The sequence below is a fragment of the Mustela nivalis genome (assembly GCF_964662115.1).
Source record: "Mustela nivalis genome assembly, chromosome: 3".
Classification (NCBI taxonomy): Eukaryota; Metazoa; Chordata; class Mammalia; order Carnivora; family Mustelidae; genus Mustela; species Mustela nivalis.
Window position 1 is genome coordinate 101,977,581 of NC_139022.1, and position 25,582 is coordinate 102,003,162.

A 25,582-nucleotide genomic window follows, 5' to 3' on the forward strand; every position below is an offset into this window, starting at 1 on the left:
ATAAGTTCCAGGACCTCCAAAAAATTGTAGCTGTGGTCTACCCGCAACATTCTAGGTGTTTGTCACCGTCCCACTGGAAAGGGTCAAATAGGGACAGTTCTCTCCTGTCTGTGATAGCAAGCTGAGCACCTGGACGGGTTGACTGGGCAGCCCCCTGTTCAGCATCCCTTGGAGGACAAAGAGAGGCCTCAGAATACAAGCTCTCTGCTTACATGCTTTTCCTGAAGCAACAGGAGCAGGCATGCATTCCAGAGGCAATGATTCCATCGGGCTGCTGAGAAGGGCAGAGAGTCCAGTTGTGAAAGGGAACTACATAAGGGCAGGAAGCCCAGAAGGACCCCTGAGGCTATCAGAGGTGAGAGCAGGCAGAGAACCCTCTGAAAGAAGCAGGGCAAAGCCAAATGCTGCCTTATTGCTGAGTTCCTGGGAGCAGCAGCAAGCCTGCTAACACAACAACACACCATGCCCATCGCTGGGACACTTCTCATCCATGCCTGTCCTTGTGGGCACCATCCCCACAAGAGTCGCCGGGTAAAACTAGAGCCATGCCTTTGACAGGCCCCACCTGCCACAAAAAGAACTCTCTTCCTTGTTCTTTCTGAAGAGGGACTGGATGTGGCTAAGCAAGGGTAAGTTCTTGGAGCAAGCAGAGCACACTTCTGAGGAAAGACGGGATTTTCAGGAAGGTGAGTAAGCAGCCCAAGACCTCTTGGGGAGCAAGATCCTGACTCTGCTCCTCTCACACACCATCCCCCCCACTCTAGCCTCACCGGCCTCTTTCCTGTTCCTCTGTGGTGCCATGTCCTTGCCTGCCTCTCAGACTTTACAACTGCTGTTCCATTTGCCTGGAATGCTCCCCCTGTTCTTCACAGAGCAGATCTTTTCACCCTCAGGCTTCACCTCTCTTGGGAACTCCCCAAAGAAGCTTTCTTTCCTGTCTCTCCCTCTCATGGCACTTGTCCCAGTCTCTACTTTTCAGTTTTCCCAAGACTTACTGTTGCCCATCTTTCCCACTAGAACATGAGCCTCACGAGGGCAGAAGCTCGTCCATCTTGTTTCGTGCTGTATCCCTAAGACAGAGCCTAGCCACAGAGCAGGCGCTCAACAAATAGTGGCCCAATGAATGAATGAGTGAATCATTCAGTCTTGGAGTGGGAAAGCCAAGGCCAAGGCCAGCTGTGGGATCTCCCAGTCTGTTGTTCCTCATAGCTCTAGAAAGCGGTGCATCACATCTGAAGGCAAAGCTGACAAGTTTGCACCAAGCACTTCTGACCCTGACTTAGGGGAACACACCCCTCATAGGTCCCCAAGCCATATGCCACCAAATCTGGCTTAGCCAGCCTGGTCTCACCTCTTCAGAGAACTCACTCTGGTTGCCTGGAAAATCCAGCTTCATTGTATTATTCATGCTTAGAGACGGATAACGTCTTTTGGCTGATGGGCATCAAAGGCAAGGCAGTGATGTCAGGCACCTAGAAGGGAAACATTGATCCAGTGAGTTCTGGCGCTTGCACTTACGGAGGCAGCTAGAACCATCAGTCAGGTGGGAACAGAAGCAGTTTGCTTTGGTTAATCAATGTGTGCAAGGGGCTGCACCAGTATTTCTGGGGCCATAAAGAATCTCTAGAAAATAAAAGTCTTCTTGTCCTTCCTCAGGATCTCTGTCAGAGTTAGAAATGGCAACAAGGGGAGAGCTGAGATAAAGGCTCCAGTCACTCCCTAGAGCCCACACAGAGCAAGTCTGCAGCCCAGAGAACATTCTCCCAGTTCAGGGTCTTGGGCTGGGTTGGCCCAGGCTTCTCGGGCTTTGGTGATAAAGAATTTAAATTAGAGGAGCATGCACAAAATCTTTGCCCAGGTGGCTACAGAAAACTTGCTTTGTTCTCCTGAACTGGTCCTGGATGACTTTGTTGAGAGCTCCAGAAGCAGAGTCCTAAGTTCCTTGGAGAGAGAGTCAACAGAGAAGCCCAAGATTCATCTCATGGTTCCAATTCTGACCCACCGCTCTCATTACCCTTTCATTAGTTCAGACTGACAGTCTGTGCTGCCTAATGGTAGGGGAGCAAAATGGCCAAAGGCATGGACTCCGGGCAAGGGCTGGCTTTGAGTTCTGGCTCTGAATCAACAGATGCATGGCCCTGGCCAAGTTACACAACTTCTCCATTTCTGTGAAATAGAACAGGGGCACCTGTTTTCTGGGGTTGTTGCCACAAGTATGGGTGTCAATAGAGGCTAAGTCCGTTCTGCATGACATTGTCAACGTTGGGTGCTGCTCTCCCGTAGGGCTGGGTTGAAACTCAAGTGAAACAGTCCGTGTAAAGCACCAAAAAGGTTTTAGGATGTAACACACAACACAGTATTTGCCCAATAAAATATAATTATTGACAAGTCTGTAGTCTGGCTAAGGCTTTTTTTAGAACGCTTTGTAAGAATTTAATTGATCTAAAAAAATGTTCCTGGGACATGAAGGTCATCTGCTGTCCTGCTGTTTCTTCATCAGTTTTTTGTTGTTGTTTCAAGGGACAGTTATCACCCTGTGCTTTCTCAGCACTTTAAAATCCTTGTATCGGGGCGCCTGGGTGGCTCAGTTGTTAAGCGTCTGCCTTCGGCTCAGGTCATGATCCCGGGGTCCTGGGACTGAGTCCTCCTTTGGGCTCCCTGATCAGCGGGAAGCTTGCTTCTCCCTCTCCCACTCCCTCTGCTTGTGTGTCTCTCTCTCTGTCAAATAAATAAATAAAATATCTTTAAAAATAAAAATAAGTAAGATAAATAAAATCCTTGTGTCAGGAACCTAGAACTAGCCAAGAAAGCAACAGAGCACTGTTAAGGAGCTGAACATGAAATACACACAGGTTACTTGTTCAGTACTTTGAGGCTGTGGGCTTTTCCAACAATTATAGGAGTCAACTTCAGTAGCCTCCTTCTGCTCAGTTCACATAATGGCTTTGGGATTCCCACCCATCCAGGGTTGTAAGGTTCTTCAGGGCACAGACTTCTCACAAATACTGCTCTAGCGCCTTGGTCTAGGACTTTGAGCTTAAGTCATTTGAAAATCCAACTGCTGAGTTGAAAGGGACAGGCTGGCATAGACTGGCCCGGCCTGGCTTTTGCACTGAGGCCGTCTGCTGCTCCATCCCTCCCCACTGCATGACCTTGTGTAAGAAACCGGTCCTTTTTATGCTCTGGGATCCTTCTCTATAAGAGCTGCCTCTAGAGAGTGGGTTGGAGGTTAAGCATGGTGTGTAGAGCTCCAGCTGTCCCTCTCTATACTCCTTCCTTTGTGGTCTTCCTGACCATCACATAGCTGTGGATATGGAAAAAAACCCAGCGGCGATCAATGTGTTAAAGGCTTGCCAATATTTGCTTGCACCAGGTGACCATGAGCACATCACTTGGCTTCTGGAGCAGTGCAGAGAGATGGATTATGGGAAGGGGTCTAGGTCATGGTCTGAAGGAGGGGATGCTGGCAGCCCCTGCACTCAGCTCAGCCCATCCTCGCACCACCAGGGCCAGAACCAGATTATGGATTTTTAGCCCGCTGCTCTCCTGGGATGTCAGACTTCTCACGAAGGCCTGAAGATTCATGGTCTTCCTTATAGGAGGGGGACCCCTTCCTGACCCACTCTGACCTTCCCCAGATGCCTCTCCACCTCCCACTGAGGCCCGAGGATTGAACACACAGCTGGTTCAGGGTGGATCCAAATGGAGGCAGCGCACATCGGGGGAGAGCGTTTCCAAGGCGATGTCCGAGTTGTCTCTAGTGATCCGCTGACCTGACCCTCCCTGACTTACGCTGCCCCAGAACTGAGCCAAGCCTTTGGAGGGCGGATATACCTTAGGATGTCTGGCCGGGGCCCTACTGTGGTGGGAGGTTCAGATCCCACGCTGGGACAGGCCCTGGGGAAGGTCAGGGGGAGGGTGAGCCAAAGCAGGCTTAATTGCCTCTGTTACCTCCTGGCCTTTCCTTCTTCTGACGGAACGGCAGTCAGATGTGGGGTGTGGAGGCCCCTGTTTCAGCGAGGATAAAGAACATCTCTTCAAAAGAGCTCTCAACATGTCTTACTGTAGGACGGAAGCAGAGGCTGAATTGGCGACTTTAAAGTCTTCCTATACTGCAGATCAAGAGAAAGACCTCAGTGACTAATTAGGAGTCCTACATTCGTCAGAGTATTACACCCCCAAAGTCAGTGTTTCCCCGGAGTCAAGGTTCCCTTCTCTTCCTGGCCAGTCCCACATCCTGCTGGGCCTGCGTTGGCTGCTCATGTTTCTCATTATCTCTCCCTCATCCTCTCTGAAGGCCTCTCACTCCACCCAGGGGGTTTATTTTTAAACTTGCACAGTAATGCTAGGGCTGAGCAAGACACCCTGCCCACATTCCCGGGGAACTGGCCTGCCTGGAAAAGCAGCCCCCTTTTCGGAGATTTCCTTCCTCCCACCTTCCTTCTCTCACTTCCCTTCATATTTATTGGGCATCTTCTCTCAGAGGGCTTCTGCCAGAGGACACGGCAACAAAGGGAAAGATACAGTCCCTGCCCTCGGAGACCTTATGTTCTCAAAGGGTAGGGAACACCGGGGACAGGCAGGCTGAGCACGTAGACACACACACCAAGTAAGCCAACAAATAAATATGTGAAATCGTAGACATTTGTTCAGGCCAAGTCTAGAAAAGAGACAAACAAGGCACCAACAAGAAGAGCTGTGACGAATCAGGTAGCCAGGGAAAGCCTCTCTCAGGTCGTGGCACAGAAGAGAGGGCCAGAAGAACGAGGGGCATCACACAAGCGAAGAGTAAGGCCAAGAATATTCTGTGTGGAAGGAAGACTAGGGGGAAGGTCCTGAGGTGTGCAAGTGGGTGGTGTGTTCTAGAATTCCAACAGAAGGCCAGGATACTTCAAGCACCGTGGACAGGGGGAAGATGTGCTCAAAATGGGGAAGCATGCAAAGGACAGATCACACAGAGAGGTGGAGTCATGTCGGAAGTTGGGCCTTTTGTCTGAGGGTGGTGGAAAGTCACTGGGGATTCAAATTAGGAGGTAACATACAATGATGGGCATTTTAAGATGCTTATCAGGTTGTGAGTGGAGAACAGACCCTAAGAGGGGTGAGAGGGAAGGCAGGGCATGAGTTCAGAGGCCTCAGAACTGTGCAGAAAGGAGATGATGGTGGCTAGGCTGCAGCCAGGACATGCCACAGCTAGAAACAGGTAGGTTCTTCCAAGAATGAGTCTGCCACTGGGCCATTGTTCTTCCAAAGAGCCCTAAGTACCCCCATTCAGAAGATAGAATAGAACGCCAAGGCTCAAAGGCAAGAAGTGGTCAGAATAAGCCATGAAAGTTTAGATGTCCTATTGCCTATAACTTGCCAGATTTATTAGGTTTCCAAACCCAATTAAGTAAGATTTTTGTCTAGCACTGACTCCCACGATTTTCTGAAAGGCGCATACAAACTCTTCTCCACCATGGCCCCTCTCTCTGTCCTTTACAGCTTTGGCTTGGGTATGAGGCCAAAAGGCTTTAACTGGGGTGGTCTCACCTGCACACAAAAGCCAAAGGTGACTTTATACGCCCAAAGGACCCAAACACTGGTCTCTGCTGTCCAAGAGAAACACAACTATTTACACTCTTGGGAAGAAAGGAGAAGGAAAACAAAGCAGAATTGCAGCGTATCTGTTCTACATACAGCAATAATAATAACATGACTTACTATGTACCTCAGGTACTTTACTTGTAACTCACTGCATCCTCTGAGAGACGGGTGAGGCGGGTACCACTCTTAGTCCTGGTCACTGGGAACGGAGCTAAAGCTTAGGGGCAGTGTCGTCTGCTGGTCCAAGTGGCAGAGTTGGGACTTGGGGGCTGCTTGGCCCCGACTGGCTGAACGAACTCCTATTGACCAGGGTTCAGGGCTGCCTGCTCTTTGACTCCTCAGTTCCAAAAACTGCACTGAAAGAGTCTGGAAGGAGATCGTCCAGAATGTGAGTGGTGCAGGGATAGCAGCAGATTTTCTTTTTTGTCTGTATTTTCTTTTCTAATGTTTGGAACACATAGTACCTGGTACATAGTGGATACTGAAAAATTGTTTACTGAAATTGTTGGGTTAATGAGTATGTGTTACTTAAAATTATTATCTTTACATCATTAATACATTTCACTATGGGAAAGGTAGCCAATTCCAGAAAAACAGTTTATCCATTGTCCGGAGATGATCGCTTTTAAAATAATGGTGATATTAATCTTTTTCTAGTCCTCTTCCTGTGTTTCTGTGTGTCCATCTCTATCTACCTCCCTGTCTATTGATGCATACAGACAGCATGTGTGTAGTAAACAAAAATGGGATCATACAGTATTTATAGACTTTTAACTTACGTTTCCACTTTATCACGGGCATTCTCCATTCCATTTTACATTCTTTTAAAAAAGAATTCTTCACAGTCGCAGTGCATTTCCCTACAATTTACTTAATGGGCCCTCTATTACCAGATATTCAGTCTGTAGTACTAATATTAATCATGCTTTACTGAACTTCCTTCTAAAAAACATGTATGCAGATCTATATTACTATTAAAGAGAAAATGACTATGTATTGAAATACAGAACAGAGAAAGACACTTATCCAGGGGGTTCCGTTGGGTAGCAGCTAGCGTATTTCTGGCATCTGTCCTTCAGAATGAAAGCAAAGGCAATGGCATTTACAATACTCTCCATTTTCCCAGTCTTGTCATTACTCACCTCTCAAGTATGTTTTGGTGCCACTGTGTCGCAATGCAGGTGGGTTAAGAAAAATCCCAGTTGTGGCTACAATGTGGGCCCTGAAGTCAGGCAGCTGGCTGTACGTTCCGGTCCTATCCCTCACTGACAGTGTGACTGCAGGCAAGTTCATTGTTCTGAGCCTTAGTTTCTTCATGCGTAAATGGCATATACCCCAGAGGGTGCAGTGAGGCAAGTCAGGCAAAGCTCTCTTAAGCCATCTGCCCAGCCTAGAACGAATGCTCATAAAAGGGTGGTTTCTATCATTATGAAAATAGAGGAAGACTTTTCTCACAGGTTGAATGTTTTGGAAAACTCCTGTCCAATCTATAGTGCAGAATCCAAGTAAAATGAACTTAAGAAAAAAAAATCACTCACTATTACCCTTTGGCTATATTACCCTTCTACTCTTTGTGTGTGTGTGTGTGTGTGTGTGTGTGTGTAAGACTAAATTAAAAAACAATTAACTTTTTTTTCCCATTCTTGCCAAGAACCAGGTTTGTTGGATTAGAGATATATTTAAATTCTGTTGTTCACAGCTGCATTTAGCATTTAGCCAGCTGTGTTTTATAAATGTCTATCCTAAAATAAAAACAAAGTAGGAAAAAAAAAAAAAAGCAGGACTGTCTACAGCAGTCCTAAACTGTTCTCAGTTTTATATAACAAAACAGAAAATATCTAACCCCTAAAACACAGACTGCAGAAAGAACTACCCTGACTCGTGTACTGTACATCATTAACCCAGACACACTCTTGGCACATAGTAGGTGCTCACTGAACCTTGCTGAATGTATTTCTTGAATATATGTTTTCCTTACAGACAGCAAGCTGTTGAGAAATCAGTCAGGATATTCATTACATCTAAATACCATTAGAGCCCATGTGGAGGGGCAGAAGGAAAAGATAGATGATTGAACGAACAGATGCTTTTTGAGTTTGTAAATTGAGTGTTTGGGAAACTTTATCCTCCTAATTCATGGCTCTTGAAATATGTTTATAATCCTGGTGGAACTGTCTAGGGCTTTCTCTAAACTGCCATCAGGGATAGCACATAATGACAAAGCACTTCTGATGGCCAGCCTAAGTTTTTCCATTTTTCTTGAACTCCAGGCAATGCTCAGCAAAATCTTCATGTAGGTATAAGAGTGTATCCTCACTATCAAAATGGCTCTAGAGATCATGGGTAACACATGTGCTTATAAGGCAATGCACTGCTGGGCCAAGATATTTATTTACAGAGCGACCCCTAAGGCCAAATAACTATGAAGCACCCCAGAATTTCCAAACAAATAGTGGGAAATGGTAGAGCTCCCAGCCACTCCTGCTCTGGAGTACTTCTCCCTTCATACACTTTGCTGGTATTGGTTGACTGCCTTCTGTGCATGAGAGCTCATGCTGTGGGTGATTCAAAGATAGAACATGTCCTCTGCTCTCATACATAAGCTAGCAGAGGGGAGAGACAAGCTACCAGCTCTATGGAATCCTAGAAAGAATGGAGTAATTGCTAGACAAAGCACTCCATGGGTCCTGGAAGGGAGGAAGGACCCTACCTCCTGGAAATATCATGAAAGGCTTTGCAGGAGAGGTAGCATTCGACAGAGGCCTTGAAGGATAAGAAGAGTTGTAATTAGCAGCCATGTGGGTGGGGGAAAGGACCTTCCAGGCTGAAGGAACAGCCTACACCAACCATGAAGGCGTGAGAGTCCCTGGCATGCACCAAGGAGAGGGAGAGCCATGGACTGATGGGATGGGGAAGGATGTAGGAGAAGGGGTGCTTTTAAGACCAGATGTGGAGTCACTGAAATGCTTTGCCACAGACTCTGGACCTGACTGTCTAGGAAGTGGAAAGCCGTGGAAAGTTTCTGGTAATGGAGGCCATGGCATCCGGATCCTCCTCCAGAAGGACTCAGTGACAGCGTAATTAGAACAACAGAGCTTAGTGGCACGAGGCTGATCCTTCAGCTCTGTCTTCCATTTTCCACCTGCTGAGCCTCTGAAGGTTTGCGCAGCATGGACCAGTGACAGCTTCCCCCTTGAATGCTGTGACCCTGTGCCTTGGGCCTGTCTCCCGTGGCTTCCCTGAGAGAACTCTTATATCATGGATCTGAGAATGCAGACTGCCCCCCAGGGTAGCCGCCTCTGTCCATTGCTCTGTTCAGGTTCCAGGTTGTTCTCCCTTGCAGATTCTCTCTTCCCTCTGCTCTGACTGTCCTGCACCTCCCCTCTCCACCGAGCCCTACCCCCACTGCCCTACCCCACTGCCTGCCCCACTCTCAGCTCTGAGTGGGTGGGTGACTCCTTTCCAATGAGGCACTCGCCCCAGGGAGCTCATCTCTGCTCTGTAGAGTGGGATTCTCCTGCTTATGTCTACTTTGTCGGTGAACAGCCTCTCCATTCCTGCCTCCATCCTGTGTACCCACACCCTGAGTTATCTGGTGATTCCTATGTTAAGTTCCTGTCATTTGTCAAATCCTCTTCATTGTCCCCCCCTACCCCGGGCCGTGGTTTTGGACCCATCATCTCCCTTCCTATTTCCATTCAATAACAGTTGATGGAGCCCCGGGGATGGTGCTGAGTGGGGTACGACAGTGCTGAGGAAGCACGCGGCCCCTGCCCTTGACCAGAGTGCAGTCCAGGGAGGAAGATGAGCGGTAAGCAAGCACCTGAAGACTGATGAATTGCTCAGGGATGGAAACACAGAGCACTGTGCCCCGTGGCCTCTGCTCTGCCTCTGCCCTGCCCTCTCCCACCACCACTATTTTCCTGTAAAATGTTACCAGAAGCATCTACCAAATTCCCTTCTCAAAAACCTCCACTGGCTCCCCAAAGCTTGCCGATAAGAGTCAGAAGTCCGGACTGGCACCGAGGTCCTCTATGACCCGACTCCAAATGAGTATGAGTATGAGGTGACCCTGTGTGTCCTGCCCATCACCCTGCCCAGCAGCACCCAGCCCCCTGTGGGGAGAAGACCACCTATGTCCCACATGTGGGGCCCCGGTGAAGCCATTCCCTCATCCACATCCACACTTGCGATGCCTGTCTGTCCTGGCCGAGCAGCTACAGCTTCCCCCACATCCTCCAGGACTCCATCTTCCCCAGTTCTCACACTCCCATCCTGCTGCTTACATGGTCTGTCTCGTGGACGATTTCACTTCTCACCCTCCATCAAGCACAGGAAGTTGGTTTTACTCATTCTGAATAATCGTAACAACAAAAATCATAGCTAAAACTACTGAGATGCTTTCTGTGTGCTGGGAGCCATGTGCTTCACTCGTGTTACCTTGTTGCATCCTTAGAGCAAGCACGTGGGGTAGGCTTCATCCCTGGTCTCCTCGTGTAGGCAAACTGCCTTTCTGGATTTAAATCCAGGAATCCTGACTGCAGAGCCCATGCCTTTGACCATGACCTCACCTTTATTCCTTTCTAGTGTTTTGTCAGGTCCCTTATACTTAACTAAGGGTAGCTCAAATAAGTGCATGGGAACAGTGACAGCCACAGTGAAGCTCAAAGTCACTCTGTAAATCACAGTCTCGGAGAGAGGACAAATGCAGAATGGTTAGTGTCTTCTCTTATGTGTATTAATTAGGAAATCGAGGAGATTTTCAGAGGACAGATTTTTGACTGATGGAGGAGCAAAGGACTGGGCAGCAGTTAGTTGTCTCTGGACTGGTTTAATCTGATTTGATTTGGGTGGTGTCACACCCCTCTCACATAGCATTGTCGCACTAGGTGCCCAAAACAGAGCACCTTCCTCTCACGCAGTCACTGTGCCTCTCTGCCTGAGCCTGTGAGATGTTTAACGAGGGCAAGAGCCTCTCCCCAACTCACTGGACTGGACCTGTCTGTTTCCTTAAGGGGAGAGGTGTGGAGGCCAGGCCCTCCCCTGAGGGCCTGCCCTTCTCTGCTCCAGACAGACGTGCCTTTGTGCATGAGGGCGGGCGGGCAGAATCTTTGTGGCACCCTAGTCCATGGGAGCAGGGCCAAAGTGGAGAGCCGGGATGGGGAGACTGGGAAAAGGGACAAGCTGGGTGCCCAGAGGGCAGTACACAGGCTGCCACCAGTAGGCCAGCCAGCGCGTTTCCTCCATCCTTTGCGGGCATGAACAGAGAGCAGAGCCCTGGAGAGCTTGGACTAGTGTGGCCCCAGGTTCCAAAACCTGCCTGCACAAGGTGCTTCAGTCTTCAAATCCCCCTAAGAGAAGACCTCTGTAGCGTGGCCATTTGGGAGTGGGAGAAAGCCCACTCATTTCTCTCCACTGCCTCTCCCCATTAGACGGGTAAGAACTGTGTACAAGGTGGGCAGCCCTTCTTCGCTTTATTTCTACCCCTGGCTTGAGTTTGGCTCGTCTTGCTGTAGTCTAGACATCTTTATGATGCCACGTTGTCTTCCGCAGCCTGGCTTAAATGCCACAATTTTGGGGGGAACGCATCTGAGGATATACAGATGGACAGAAAGGCAGATAGATCTGTCTCGTCTAACACGCTGTGCTTGCCTGTCTCTGATTCAAGGATGCCACAGTGCCACTGCATTGTGTGAAGCCCTATGCCCCATCCCAGCCAGCACACTGCACTATGGCCTTAAGATTCTTAAGCGAGCAGAAACAAGTTCTGAGAAGCTAGGACTTTTTTGGCACGGTCCTTAGACCATGAGAGTCATTCCACTGTGTCGCAAACCCAGTGAAAAGTCCTAATTCCACAGCTTTCCCAAGGGGCATCTGGAGGGCCCACGGTGCTGCTCCAGATCCAACCCCATGAAAACCAGACCTCGAGGGGAAACGAGCGATGTCAGAGAACTTTCATCAAATGCCATGCCGGAGTGGCTTGTGCAATAGTACAATTCTGTTGGCAAAGGTGCACCTAAAAATCTGGGTTTTCCTAACCCTGGGACTGATGCAACGAGGCATATCAGCTATTCAAGGTGGAACAAGGTAGATTGGGGGAGTGGGTCTCACCTCAAAAGAGGAAAGTTTGCCGGAGGGCCAACCTGGGGAAAAGTCATTAGTTCCAGCTTGCGTCCTCATGAAGTGAGGAGAAGTATCAGCGATAAAGAAAGGAACTGGTAGAGTCCCTGCAGCCCCCCACTCTCCAGAGGAAAGCCTGTTTCTACCACTGGGAGAGGAAATCCGTGCAATGCTCTCAAGACTGTGGAGAACTTTGGATGGGAAATGCCAGGGAGCTCTCAAGGTACGGGGAGGCCTTGGTGTGTGAGTTACTTGGTGATAAACATAGATCTTGACTGATTTTGATAAGCCAGACTCATTAGGTAGAGATAAGAGGCTTCGAGAAAAACATGCACTTATATGTAGGCTACCGGGTACTGAGGGAATCCCAGCAAGGACAGAGGCAGACCACTGGGCAAAGGGAGCAATGGTGCAAGAGGAGACAGGGGCTGATGGGGACAGAGAGGAACCTCGTTGGGGAAGCTCTTGGGTCAGAAGTTGCTTGAGAAACCCTGCGGTTTATGGTGGTCTTTTCCAAGGGAGATGAGCCAGCCATCTTCCCAAGGCAAATAGTTCCTAAAGGAATGTGTCCAGAGGGGCCAAAGTCCAGAGGAAGGGAGTGCTGGGGAGATGGAAAGCTGGATCAGAAAGGAGGACGGCAGTGGGGGGACAGCGTGTGAGGTGAGGCCGCAGTCCTGGACGCACACCAGCACAGATAGGAGCGCTGGTTTGGGTTCTGAGATCCCTTCCTGCTGAGAATCCAAGCTGGATGTTTTGTGGTGGGGGTCCCCAGGTATTTCAGAAATAATAACACTTCTTAGGAAACGTAATCTGGCTATATAAGGTAATGCTATTATTTAATTATTAGTCTCATCATCACCATTATTCAATGTGTATGCAATGCAGCACTGTGCTAAGCCCTTTATAGGACTCTATGCCATTCTGTCCTCACATGTTACCCCCCGTATAAAGGAGAGAGAACTGAGGTTCAGAGAGGTGACGGCACTAGCCCTGGTCTCATGGTGAGTAGTAGCCAAGCCAAGACTTGCCCTCAGTGGAAGTGACTCCTCGGCTGACAGGGCCAGGCTTCTGTCCCCAGGGAAAAGGCTCAACCCACCTGGAGTCAAAAATGAAACCCATAGACGGTGATGGAACCATGAATCTACCACAGGTAGAATAACCACAAAACACCCCAACTGCCTCTTACTAGATGTCTACTTCCGTGTTTTATTAAACGTAAGAAATCATAAATTGAAAGATAACACCATCATTTTACATACCACTGTGAAAAAAATGCCATACTTCCTGATTCTAGATATGTGAAAATAGCCAAAGAAAACTGTCCCCGAGGCCTGGGAAGTATTTTAAGTGCATACTGTGCTGGGAGTTTCACTTCTACTACCCCATTTCATCCCAGCTATAGCTCTTGCTTTTCACCCTTGCTTCTGCAGGCGAGGACACAGTCCTTAAAGGAGCAAGGCCTGTACGCATGCTCAGTGACACAGACCCAGGGGGCCTCAGAGCCTCAGCGGCATCCTGGGCTAAAATTCCTGCTCTTAACCAGTTGGCAAGACCACCTCTGAAGAAGACAAGCCACCTTTGTCATCTGTTCCTTCTGACAGGTGGATAGCTGGGCAAACCAAAAACACAGTGGAGGTACCTGGCCTCACGAAAAAAGAAAACCTCGCCTTGTTCTCCTTCACAGGGTCATCTGTGAGTTGGGCTCACTCTGATTCTTAAGCTCCCCTGAGCTCTGGGAGTGAGCTCAGGGGAGCTCTAGTTGCAAATTCAGCTGAGCCCTTTAGGAAGATCCTCCAAGATCTACCCATTCATTTTCAAACTCGTAAGCTTCCTCGGTCTTGGGTCTTTCTCTGACCCATCCTTCCCTTTTCCCCAATCTCTAGTGAGCAATTTGTGCTAGATTCTATGGCGTCATCCTTGACCCTGAACCTTATTCTGCCCATTTTTCTTGTCTCCTCCCATTTCTCCAAGTCTCTGACCCTTATCTGCCTTGTGCAAGAGCCATGGTCATGTCTTAATCAGTTCCTAGCCCTGCTTCACATCTCCTTCCCATTATGGGTTTTCTAGAAACCCTGCATATTAAAATGAAAACGTGGGGCCAAAGAGAGATGGAATGAGGAGGTTGTAAGTATGAGAAGAGTCAATTGGACTAGTTTTCTTGCTTTCATTTTTGACTCTAAGACCTCCATCACCCACCATGGGCTGTGTATCTACAAGCCGGCCCCTTGGTTTCCCAACAGTGTCATCATCATATATCTTGTTGCCCTCTCTCTTGACCTCTTGGCTGTCACTCCCATAATTTTCCATTTTGAAGAAGGCCATTGCACTGTAATGAAATCTTCCCTATCTCTTTAAAACACCCTTGTTCCCTCTCCTCCCAGCCACTGAGTCACTCTTTCCCTTCCTATCTCTTTTTGAAGACTTCCCAACAGTGGACATGGAGGATGGTTCTTGGCGCTTTCCCCCTTCCCGATATTACTCCCCACCTCAAGAAGAACTTAAAATCATAACTTGGAGTTGCCTCCTTGGAACCAGCAAAATCACTGGAGAGCACCCATTTTCTTTCTTTCTGGATTGACCTTCTACTCATTCATCCTCTATCGTTCACAATCTTTTTCTTAAAGATTCACAACTGTCTTAACTCAGCCCGACTTCGCACAAAGCCCTAGTAAGAGGAACTTTAACAGAATTTCTGCTTTCAATATATGCAAATCTTTAGTGAATGTTAGATATTACTTGTTTTCAGTGTTTCATCAAAGTGTTAAACCTTCTCGGTATAGGCTTCCCTTGCTGTAAGTTCCCCCCACCCCCAGCACAGAGACACAGCTGCTTTATTCATTCACTCCACACACCACGAAGCTGCAGTAAATACACATTGAGTAAATGATGAATAGCAGTCATCACTGGCCTTCTGTGTCCATTTGGTGTGTGAGCTCCATGAAAGCATCTGCTCATTCAATGACAGTTTGAGACCCTACCATGTGGGGTAGGGTATGGCCTATGTTAAGCATGGTGGATATAACAATGAACAAAACAAAAGTCCCTGCTCTCTTAGAGCTTACCTTCTAATAGCACATAATTGCTTAAAAATCATTAAATAGGTATTTAAGTTACCTACTATCAGACTCTAATAAGTGTATTGGGGAAAGTACTGCAATGACTGGAAGTTGAACTCATATTTGTTCTAGGAGATATAAGGCACTGGGAAAGAGATTCAATGGGAGAATGAAATGAGCACATCTTTTCACAGCTTTCTTGAGATAATAATTTACATACCACACATTTCACTCATTCAAAGTGTCCAATGCAATAGCTCTCCTATTTTCACAGAGTTGTGCAACTCCGGCCACTATATCCCTTCAGGACATTTTCATCATACTAAAAATAACCCACACCTATTAAGCAGCCGCTCCCCATTCTACCCACCCCCAACCCCTGGCAGCCACCAAACTACTTTCTGCTTCTATGAATTTGCCTACTCTGAACATTTCATACAAATGAATCATACAAAATAGAGTATATTGTGACCACCTCTGTTCACACTGCGTAATGATTTCAAGGTTCATCTGTGTTGTAGCATGTTATCAGTACTTCATTCCTTTTTATAGCTTAGTAATATTCCACTATGCCACTACACCATGTCTTATTTACCTAGTCATCATTTGATGGACATTTGGGCTGTTTCCACTTTTTGGCTATTTTGAATAATGCCGCTATGAACATTAAGGTACATGTTTTTGTATGAACATGTTTTCATTTCCCTTGGGTATATCCCTCGCAGTGGGATTGTAGGCTCGTATGGTTAACTCTCTGGATAACCACTTGCGGAACCGCTATATTGCTTTCCAAAGTGGCTATACCAATTTTACACTTCCATCAGCAATGTATGAGGGCTCCAACTCCCCCATATCCTTGCCAACACTTGTTAGTATCCATCTTTTGATGATAGCTGTCCTAGTGGGTGGGAAATAGTAACTCATTATGGTTTTGATCTGTACTTCCCTCATGGCTAATGATCTTGAGCAGCTTTTCACATGATGAGAATATAGCTGACACTTGAATGACATGGGGGTGAAGGAGGGCCGACCTTCTGTGCAGTCCGAAATCCATGTATAACTTCTGATTCCCCAAAAACTTAACTACTAATAGCGTACTGTTGACTAGAGGCATGAATGGTAACATAAACAGTCAACCCATATTTTGTATATTCTATACTACATTCTCACAATTAACTAAGCTAGAGTAAAGAAAATGTTAAAAAAATCATAAGGAAGGGATATATATGTGGAAAAATCCACATATAAAAATCCACATATAAGTGGACCCACGCAGTTCAACCCCATGTTGTTCAAGGTGTTCTGCTGTATTCATATTACATCTGCAAGGCAGGCAGTTACTGACTTGGATCTCAGCATTGTGCCTGCACGTCAGGGGCTCAGTAACTATCACTGAATGAACACAGGTGAGAATGAAGCAAAGAAAAGTGTCTTGAAAGACACTGGTGCTTTTAGCTATGGTAGGCCTAGAACAGGCATGGGTGCAAGAGGGAGAGTATCTGGCAAATATGAAGCAATGTATTTTGATCCCTCTCACCCCATCCTGTTGCCTTTAAACCATGCTCCATCTGGAGCCTCCTTCCCCAGAGGCTGGGTCAGGGAGCCTGTCACACAGAGCCAGGAAAGGAGAACACAGAATAAAGAGGACATATCGTCAGCTCAACTGTCAAGATTTGTGGAAGGAAGACTCACAGAATTGCTTGGCTTCCCATTTAATACAGCTAAGTCTAGGCCTAGAGAGAGACTGTAGCATTTCCACCTCTGTGTAGGGGGGATACCTGTCTGCTCCCAGAGCATCCGGAGGTGGAGGTGGAAAAAAAGGGATATGTGTGTGTGTGTGTGTATAGGGGGTGGAGGTAGTTTGGCCGAGGAAGCATCTGGATGAGCTGGGGGCAGCATGGCTGGCCTACAACACAGGGAGGCCTGGAGGGCTGAGAGTGTGGATGGGTGTGATCCAGGGCAAGTGGGCGTAACTCATACTCTGGACCTCCTGCTCTCCCTGCATGATGCAGATGCTGAGATGAGAGCCAGAGGTCACTGCGGGGTGACCCTGCTGTGGGGTTAGAGGGAGACCTCTTGGGCGGGGAGGCGAGAAGCCCATGGCCAGCAGGAGCCAGTCAGCCAAGGAGCCGCCCTGAACCCTGACCACACTGAGACAGACCAGAACCTTAACTTGAGCCATGAAGGCCCTGAGTGGGCAGTGTCAGGGCAGGCGAAGTGCTCCATGCTTGAGACCTTGGTCCCCAGAGGCCTGTGAATGAGGGTCTCAGCTCTTCTGATGAGAGACTCAGAGACCCTCACTCCCCTTAACACTAGATGATACTTCCAAAAGGAGTGAGAGGGTAGCCGAAGAGGGGGGAGTCTCTGGGGCAGAGTAGTCCTTAACAGCTGTGTTTAAATTCTTACACTGGACAATACTGAGCTGTTCTCAGCCACCTAACAGCCGAGGTCTTGTGAGGAAGTCCAGATCAGACAAAGAGAAACTACAGTCTCACTGCGTGATGTACCTTGTAACCCTGCCATCTGGCTCTATTTGTAGCTGGTTAGTGTGGCCTTGAACTAGTGTAACATAGGGCCGTGGGAACAGGGAAATGGTCAAAAGCTGATGGAAGCTGGATGTGTGTGTGTGTGTGTTGCTGTGTCTGTGGCCATTTCCATGCTTACTCTGAAGTCAGGAAGCATAGGAGCAAGAGAATTTCTCCTCTTCTACCAGAAAAATAGCTCCAAGTGCATGCCCTTTGTCGTCTTTGGCTAGGATTCTTCTAGAAGCTTTAGGAGGCATTTGGATGGGCCAGGCTGAAGAATCCTCAGTCCCATAAGAGCAGCACCTCCCAGGTGTTTGATTCCTTACTTTGTTTCAGATGCTGTGCTCTTATACGTTATCACTGAATCCTCCAGCCACCCTCTGAAAGTACGTACTGTTGTCAGTCATATTTTACAGATAAAGAAACTGAGGGCTTGGTGAGGTTCCCTAGGACCTACTGACCTCCCACTGTGGGTAGTGGCCAGACCAGTATTTGAACACCGTGATCCAGCCCCAGAGGCTGGACACTTAAGCACTGTGCACAGTGCCTCATGTTTTTCTGCCTTCAAAAATTCCCGTAGAATTAAAGCAAGACCCAGTTAAGGGCTGTTTATTGAGAAAAAAATTTTTAAATGTTACTGTTTTTTATTTGTAAGACAAAATGCCTGCCTGGAATATAGTCAGTAATATTATAGTAACTTTATATGGTGACAGATGGTAATTACACATTATGGTGAGCATTTTGTAATGCATATAATTGTTGAATTACTATGTTGCATGCCTAAAACTATATAAAATTGCATGTCAATTCCACCTTAATAAAAAAAAATGCTTGCCCATTTCACAATAATAAGGATGATTAAATAGAAGAACAATATGTAGCTAAAGTAGCAGAGAACCTGAGTGAGAATTCTTTTCCATCACTTTTCTCGCAGCACAAGCCAACTCCAGCAAACTCCAAGCCTCAGCTTTGTTGGTTATAAAATCATCTCCAAAAGACAGTAGAGCCAGCTCAGTTTAAAGCGTATATGCTTTTTCACCCACCCACCTATCTACCTACTCACCCACCCATCTACGCATCCTATGACTATCCATCACCCAGCCACCTACCTGTTCATCCACTCAACCACTATCCATTCATCCATCCATGCATGCATCTATCCACCCATCTACCCATACCACCCAACTACCTATCCATCCATCCTTCCGTCCATCCATCCATCCGCCCACCCACCTACCCATCCATCCATCCATCCATCCAACCATCCAGTTTTTCATCTCACAGTTATTGAGCCTACCATGTGCCGGGCACCAGGGACCCAAATGAACAAGCCAGTTCTTTCCTATGGGAAGATCACAGCTAGGGCGGAAACACCCCCGAGTATAGTGGATGCGAGTACTGATGGTGGTTCAGCCTGCATGGAGTGCAGAGTAGACAGGGAAAGGGACTGAAGAAAGGCCAGCATGAGAAGGAGAGATTTTGTCCGGAATGAACTACCCACTGCATTTTCTCTTCCTTCAGGTCTCAGCCTAAATGTCATCACCTCAAGGAGTCTTGCCTGCTTATCCTAAAGTTAGCTTTACTCTTTATTCTTATAGTCCCTTGATAACTGAATTTTAGTTTGTTCTTTAATGTGTGTGTGCATGTTGGGGGTAGGAAGTCTGTAAGGTCCTAGGTACAACATGGTCCCACAAAGGCAGGGATCATGACTTGTTCTCAACGAAGTGTCTTCAAGGCCTGACAAATAATGGTGCTCAGTTTGTTGCCTGAATGACTCAAGGCTGAAAGCAGACCACTGGACTTGGGCCGGCAGAGAGTAAAGAATATGGAAGGTCATTTGAGCAAGGATGAGGCTTGATCAGATTTGTGGTTTGGGAGGACAAGGCTGGAGATGTTGTGGATGACATGACAGTACCAAGCTATAGAAAGAAACAGTTGAAGCAATTGCTTTGGATAGGGGTCAAGATTTTGCTGGCCTGACTCAAGATGGGGATGATAGGAAAGGAAGGAAATGAAATGTAAGGAATATTTAGGTCAAATCCTTAGGAGAGGCCTGTGGGTACTGAGGGAAAGGGAGTATGACTAAGGTCTGTGGTTTGGATTACTTTGTAACCACTGTACTGTCATGAATGAAGGCAGAGGTTACCTGGGATTTGGGAGACAAGAGCAGAACCCGAGGCAGGCAAGGACACTCAGGGAGATAAGGAGAGCACATACACCAAGGACAGACCCCTGATGGATGCTGGAAAAAGGAAAAGAAGCCAGGACAGGATGCTGAACAAGGGCAGTTAAAGAGAAAGGAGAAAACTTCGAATCTGGTGCTACTGTTGAAACGAAACAGAGAAGAAGAGTATAAAATGGGATGAAACGCTCCGCTGCCCAGGGGGTCAGGAGAGTCCGTAAGACAGTGGTAGAGATCCTGGGTCCAGCTGATGCTCAGTTCCAGCCATGTAGGAAGGTGGGTGTACTGGGCCAGATCTTCCGGTGGTTAAAGAAAAGAGAGACAGCAGGAATTCTAGGGCAGATCTCCCAATATCCAATCCGTCAAGAATAAACACAACCAAACATGTGACCCTAGCCACCTACATAGCCTCGGGCCACATCTGGCTCAGGGGTCACAAGTCTGCAATCCTGTTATTGGAGGAGGTTATGGGCACTTTATTTATTTATTTATTTATTTATTTATTTTGAAAAAGATCTTATTTACTTGTTTGACAGACAGAGATCACAAGTAGGTAGAGGACAAGCAGAGAGAGAGAAGGGAAAGCAGGCTCCCCGCCGAGCAGAAAGTTTGATGCAGGGCCTGATCCCAGGACCCCGGGATCATGACCTGAGCCGAAGGCAGAGGCCTTAGCCCACTGAGCCACCCAGGTGCTCTGGTTATGGGCACTTTAAGTAAAAGAGTGGGGTGGAAGGAAGACTCCAGAGGACTGACGATGATGGAGAGGTGCTGGGGCTCTGGCTTCCTCTGGGAAGCCAGGCCCTGTGGGACAGAAGAGGACCCAGGGCAGAGGTGGGTACAGTAGGAAGGATTCCCTAGGAGGAGGGATTTAGCAAGTTTGGGGGCAGAAGGGAAAGACTGAGTGAATAGTATTCTTGCCCTCTTTTCAGAGGGCTTCAAAAGTGGTACTAGTTTTTCCTTTAAATCAGAAAAATATCTGCAAAAAAACCCAAAAGAAATGGGAGTTCCTCCTCACCCACCCCATCCCATTCTCCAGAGCTAATAATTGTTTTAGGTTTCTAGCCATGTAGCTACAGACACACGTATAATTTTAAAAACAAGTTAAAGAATAATTCCACGTATGTTATCCTAGGGCTTCCTTTTTTCCCCACTCATCTATGTTCGTATGTGTCCATGTCTCTTTTTTAAGGCTGCCTGGTATTTGCTTGGCTGTACAACTTACCATTCTATGATTGGTACACGTGGTTTCCAATTTCCTGCTCTTATTTAAGCAGGATTTTTTTTTTAAAATATTTTATTTATTTATTTGAGAGACAGAGATCACAAGTAGGCAGAGAGGCAGGCAGAGAGAGAGGAGGAAGCAGGCTCAGAGAGCCTGATGCGGGGCTCGATCCCAGGACCCTGGGATCATGACCTGAGCCGAAGGCAGAGGCTTTAACCCACTGAGCCACCCAGGCGCCCCTTAAGCAGGGATTTTTAAAAGGATTTTATTTATTTGAGAGAGAGAGAGTGTGTGTGCGCAAATTGGGGGAGGGTAGGAGCAAAGGGAGAGGGACAAGCCAACTCCAAATGGAGGATGAACCTGACACGGGGCTTGATCCCACCACCCTGAGATCAGGACCTAAGCAGAAACTTAATCAACTGAACCACCCAGGTGCTGCTCCTGCTATGATGAACAGTGCTGCTGTGAACCTCCTGCAGGGACCTCTGCACACTGGTGTGAGTCCCGTCATAGGACAAATTCTTAATATTAAATGTGCCAGCCACAGAGTCTGTACGGAGTGTGCTGTCTCTTCCACGTACTTGTTGAATCTGTCTGCTTGTCCCTCAGGGCCCAGGAATAAAAAATGTAGGGAAAAAGATGTTTCCCAAGATGTTTATAAATGGAAACGAGGCTTTGAAGTATCTTTTAAGCTTTACAGTTGATGAATACACAGCTTTCTTTTTAATCAAGGTGTTGTGGGTAAGGACCGCAACGTGCATGGCTAGGTTCCTCTTCCTCACTAACTTGACAAATACAGAACACATCTATGTAAATCTCCGAAAGATAAAGTCAGTTTCCCCTTCTTGATTTGATCATCCATTTTCTAGATGTAGGATCGATATTTGAAAATACTGATTTCAGAGGGCCCATTAAACACATTAAAAGAGTTCCTGGTGTGGGAAATTTGTCCACAGATTTCAGAATGACCAAAGGTTGAGGGCCATTAAATTTTTTTGTTTAAACGTGATTATACTTTTGGGTTTTGGTACTTAATCTGTGAAATCATCACTTTAGTTATACTTTCAGAAGAGGCTTCTTTGGCACAGAGGGAGAAAACTCTCTCTTATTCCTACAGAGAATGTGAAAACATGGAAAAGGAACAAGACATAACATAAACAGCCTCTTCTGGAGACCTGCTAGTTGGGCCCAGCCCCTGGCACACTTAGTTTGGAGCGCCCTCTTCTGGACGTGGGCTCCGCAGCACCATCCGGGGCCCAGCCCAGGAAGGGCAGGCAGACAAGTCTGATTTTCAAGTTTGGATAGCTGCTCTAATCTTCCAATTCCAACTTCAGCACATCCTTCTTCTACCTCAGCCACTAATACCCCGAGATGTTCTTTATCAATGTTTGTGCTATATTATCAGGTTACAGAGGACTCTGCCTCCTCTTCAAAAACAACTCCTTTGTTGTTATTTAAAACAAAACAAAACAAAACAAAACACCCTCTGATCTGATTTAAGCCACTGGGATTCCACTTAACACTGTTCACTCTCAGAAATAAATTTATAGGGGCGCCTGTTAAGTGTCTGCCTTAGGCTCAGGTCATGATCCCAGGGTCCTAGGCTAGAGGCCCACGTCAGGTTTCCTGCTCAGCAGGGACCCTGCTTCTCTCTCTCCCTCTGCCTGCCACTCTGCCTACTTGTGCTATCTGTCAAATAAATAAACAAAATATTAAAAAAAAAAAGGATTAAAAAAATACATTCATAAGTTTGGACAAACGGGAACTAGGTCTAGAAGCCAAAGGAGAATGGCAAACAGTTCTATGTGTCATTACCTAATACACCGGAGCAATATATGCTTCGAATGAAGGCTTTCTGTCCCACTCTAGAACGCTGTCAGAACCTTCAGTTAGCCTCTTATTTCCCGAATTAATTAAACAAGTATTGGCAAAGCAAATTTTATGTACATGTCAGGGAGTGTGCTAGGAGCTGTTTCACAGTGGGGGACAAGGCAAGGGTATTGTCCCTTCAATCAAACATGTGGGATAACTAGGTAGTGTTTTTATTGCAAAATGCTTGGCAATCTACAAGCATCATAATGGGTCACTGGAGCTTCAGTGTCTTTCACATTGCTGTTAATCTATCATGTGCTACTGTTAAATTTAACTAGGTTAATCCTCTTACTCAGAAAATGGTTTCCCTCGAACTTCTTAAAAGGGACTATTCAAACCTCCAAGGAACATACTCATGATGTGTTATGATAGGAAGGAGGAGGCAGGATGAAAGCAAACAGCTTTTGCAAACAGCTGCGTGTTTTCCTTGGAACCAGGGTGGGCAGAGCCGAGGCCGGGCCCTGCTTGGATGTGGGAGCCTGTGGCCTCCTGGCATCATCGTCTCAAAACTCTCCTGGGTGAGCCCCAGGCCTGTCGCCCACGACCTGCCCTTTGTCCTGCTCATCCCCCAGTCAGAGGAGAAGCCCCGTTTGTTCTCTCTCTCCCTCCACTCCATCCCCTTCTTTCTCTGAGGTGTGGAAGCCTTACGACTCATATGTCAGACAGAGGGGTGCCAGGTCCCGGACAGGGCCAGCCCCCAAGAGGAGGGGTTCTTCCACGTAACCAGACCAAAGCATTTCCAGAGTCAAAGTCAGCAACGACAGCAGGGGGAATGAGCCAGGCAAGGTCATCCAAGAGAGATAAGGAAATGACGCAAGGCCGCCAACTGTAAGGAGGCCAAATCCCCACATGATTCTCAGTGAGATTCCAGTAGTTATGTCTGCTCCACTTTTCCTCAACTTCAGCTGAACCTCTGAGCTGAAGATGTCCCTTCTTTCTCCCTTCTCTTGGATTAGTAACTGTAATACGATGCTTCTTTGGGGAAGTCATGGGTCCCTCTATTCTGTGATCCAAATTACAAGGAACTTGGCTTAAAACTATAAGAAACTTAGCTTTAAAAATCTCACCTTGCCTCTAAAATCCCTCCAGATCTCCAAGGGTGAGGGGGTGGGTTCAGAATAACTATACTCTGTGGGCTCACCCCATCCTAAGCTCTGAGTCTTCAGGGGTGCTTTCCCCAGTTACTCTATCCCACTAAAACCAGTACATTCAGTTCAACTCACCAAATATTTACTGAGCTGAGTACCGTGTTAGAAAAAGACCCGGATGCTGCCCTCAGGAAAATCACAGATCAAGAGATGACAAAGATGAATAAACAAATCCGTCCAGTGCAGTGTGGTAAGTGCAATGACAGAATTACCTACAAGGCAGCACTTTCAAGCCACAGCTCTCACAGAGTTGGGGTCTGAAGAGAGAGTCAGACGTTAATCAGAAAACTGTGCACATAAAAGCAGTTCAGTTCTGACACTACCCTTGATGAGAGGCAGGCAGCGCCAACTGAGTTTTAATGGGGCACCCTGCTGCGGGGGGTGGGGTGAGGGAGGGGATCCAGTGGAGCCTCCTTCAAGAATCACAGAGAGATCTGAAAGACAGATCAGGGAAGATTAAGTGTACGGTACAGGAGTGAACAGTGGCCCAAGCATCAAGAAGAGCTTGTGCAAAGGAACTGTGGCAGGAGAGCACAGTGATCCAAGGCATCAAACCCATACTGGTATGGCTAGAGCCCAGGGTGGGAAGGGGCATGCAGGGTGGCTGGGCCAGGGAAGTCGGCAGGATCCCACATACTGTGTGGTCAGTCGTGGACTTGGCTCAATTCCTCATCTGTATCAAGGGATCAGAGCAGCACCCGCCTTGTAGGAACCAGTAAATCCCATTTAGCACTTGGAGGCAGGGAGTATGCTCTAAGCACCGGCTTCTCTTACTATTGCCAGTGCCATCCTCATCATCTCACCAGGACGAGCCCACAGATGAGGGCCCTGCTGGCCCAGGTCAGATATTTCTTTTTGACATGACACACTGGCTCTGTGGCCATAGTTCCTCAGAGGTCTCAGAGACCACAGAAATTAGCATAAATCCTATAAGAGTAACCACTGGCTTTCTGGAGACATTCTGAATGAATGACCGGCTGGGCTGCTGACCACAGGGCTTAAAAACAACCACCAAGAGTTTATCCTCAAATACCCAGAAAAAACCGAGACAGAGGAAGGAGGATGGTGCCTCCTGAGAGAAAGCCATCTATAAATGGAAAATTACCCTGAAAGCAAACAAATCTTATTTGATGTGAACCCATTTTTGACTCTGTCTGGAAATCCAGGGCAGAAGGAAGTGGAAGGGACAGGGAGTGAGCAGGTGTGCCCAGGCTGAGGCTGCCTGCTGGGGACCAGTGGGTACTATGACCAGGATGATGAGGAAGGGTTAGAGCCGGCTGCCAAGGCACCCACACCTCGGGCCAGACACTGGACAGACCCAGACACTCCTGGGCTGCTTCTGAGCTGTGACGCACACCCGGGCTGCAGATGTTGGCCCAGGCTGCAGTGGGGAGCAGGGAGATTGGGGGGGGGAACTCGGGAGAAACTCGGGAGAAACTTCAGGGGTTTATAACGAGCAGAGCTCCTGGGCACCTCTGTTTCCTAACATGGGCTGTTATAGCATCAGGGGGATAACATATCTGGTAAGTGCTGAGTAGATGCTACCCTCACCAATCAACCAGTACTCTCTTCAGAGCAGCTTAGAGCCACCATTAACCATGGCTCTTAACTCCAGACCTACAAGCCGTTCGCTGCGTGGCTCAAGCAGATTTCTCAACATCTCGGTGCCTCATACTTCTCCTTAGAAGAGAATCGTGACCCTCTGATTTAAATGGCTCCACTTCAGAAACATCAAAAATAACAAGAGGTTAACATTTGGTGATATGTTTTCTCTATGTCCCAAATACTGGTAAGAACATTCCTGAAGGTTAGAGCCTCAGGACTAAAACCTGGAGTCAGACAGTTGGGTTTGAATTCCAGACGGTTTCTTT

General features: G+C 47.4%; 2 protein-coding genes across 5 annotated transcripts in view; one reads left to right on the forward strand and one right to left on the reverse strand.

Moving 5' to 3' along the window:
• LOC309862014 (uncharacterized protein) overlaps nucleotides 1–25,582 on the reverse strand; it is a 368,153-nt gene that overhangs the window by 37,212 nt on the left and 305,359 nt on the right. The window contains exons 1-2 of one of the 2 annotated variants that reach the window (XR_014310280.1): nucleotides 2,534–2,698; nucleotides 1,352–1,472 (exon numbers count right to left, since the gene is read on the reverse strand). The gene's annotated coding sequence lies outside the window, so the exon portion shown is untranslated. Of the gene's footprint in view, nucleotides 1–1,351; nucleotides 1,473–2,533; nucleotides 2,699–25,582 lie in introns of those variants that run through there. The other variant, XR_014310279.1, reaches the window with a different exon arrangement.
• FGF1 (fibroblast growth factor 1) overlaps nucleotides 1–25,582 on the forward strand; it is a 99,034-nt gene that overhangs the window by 15,389 nt on the left and 58,063 nt on the right. The gene's annotated exons all lie outside the window — the stretch shown is intronic.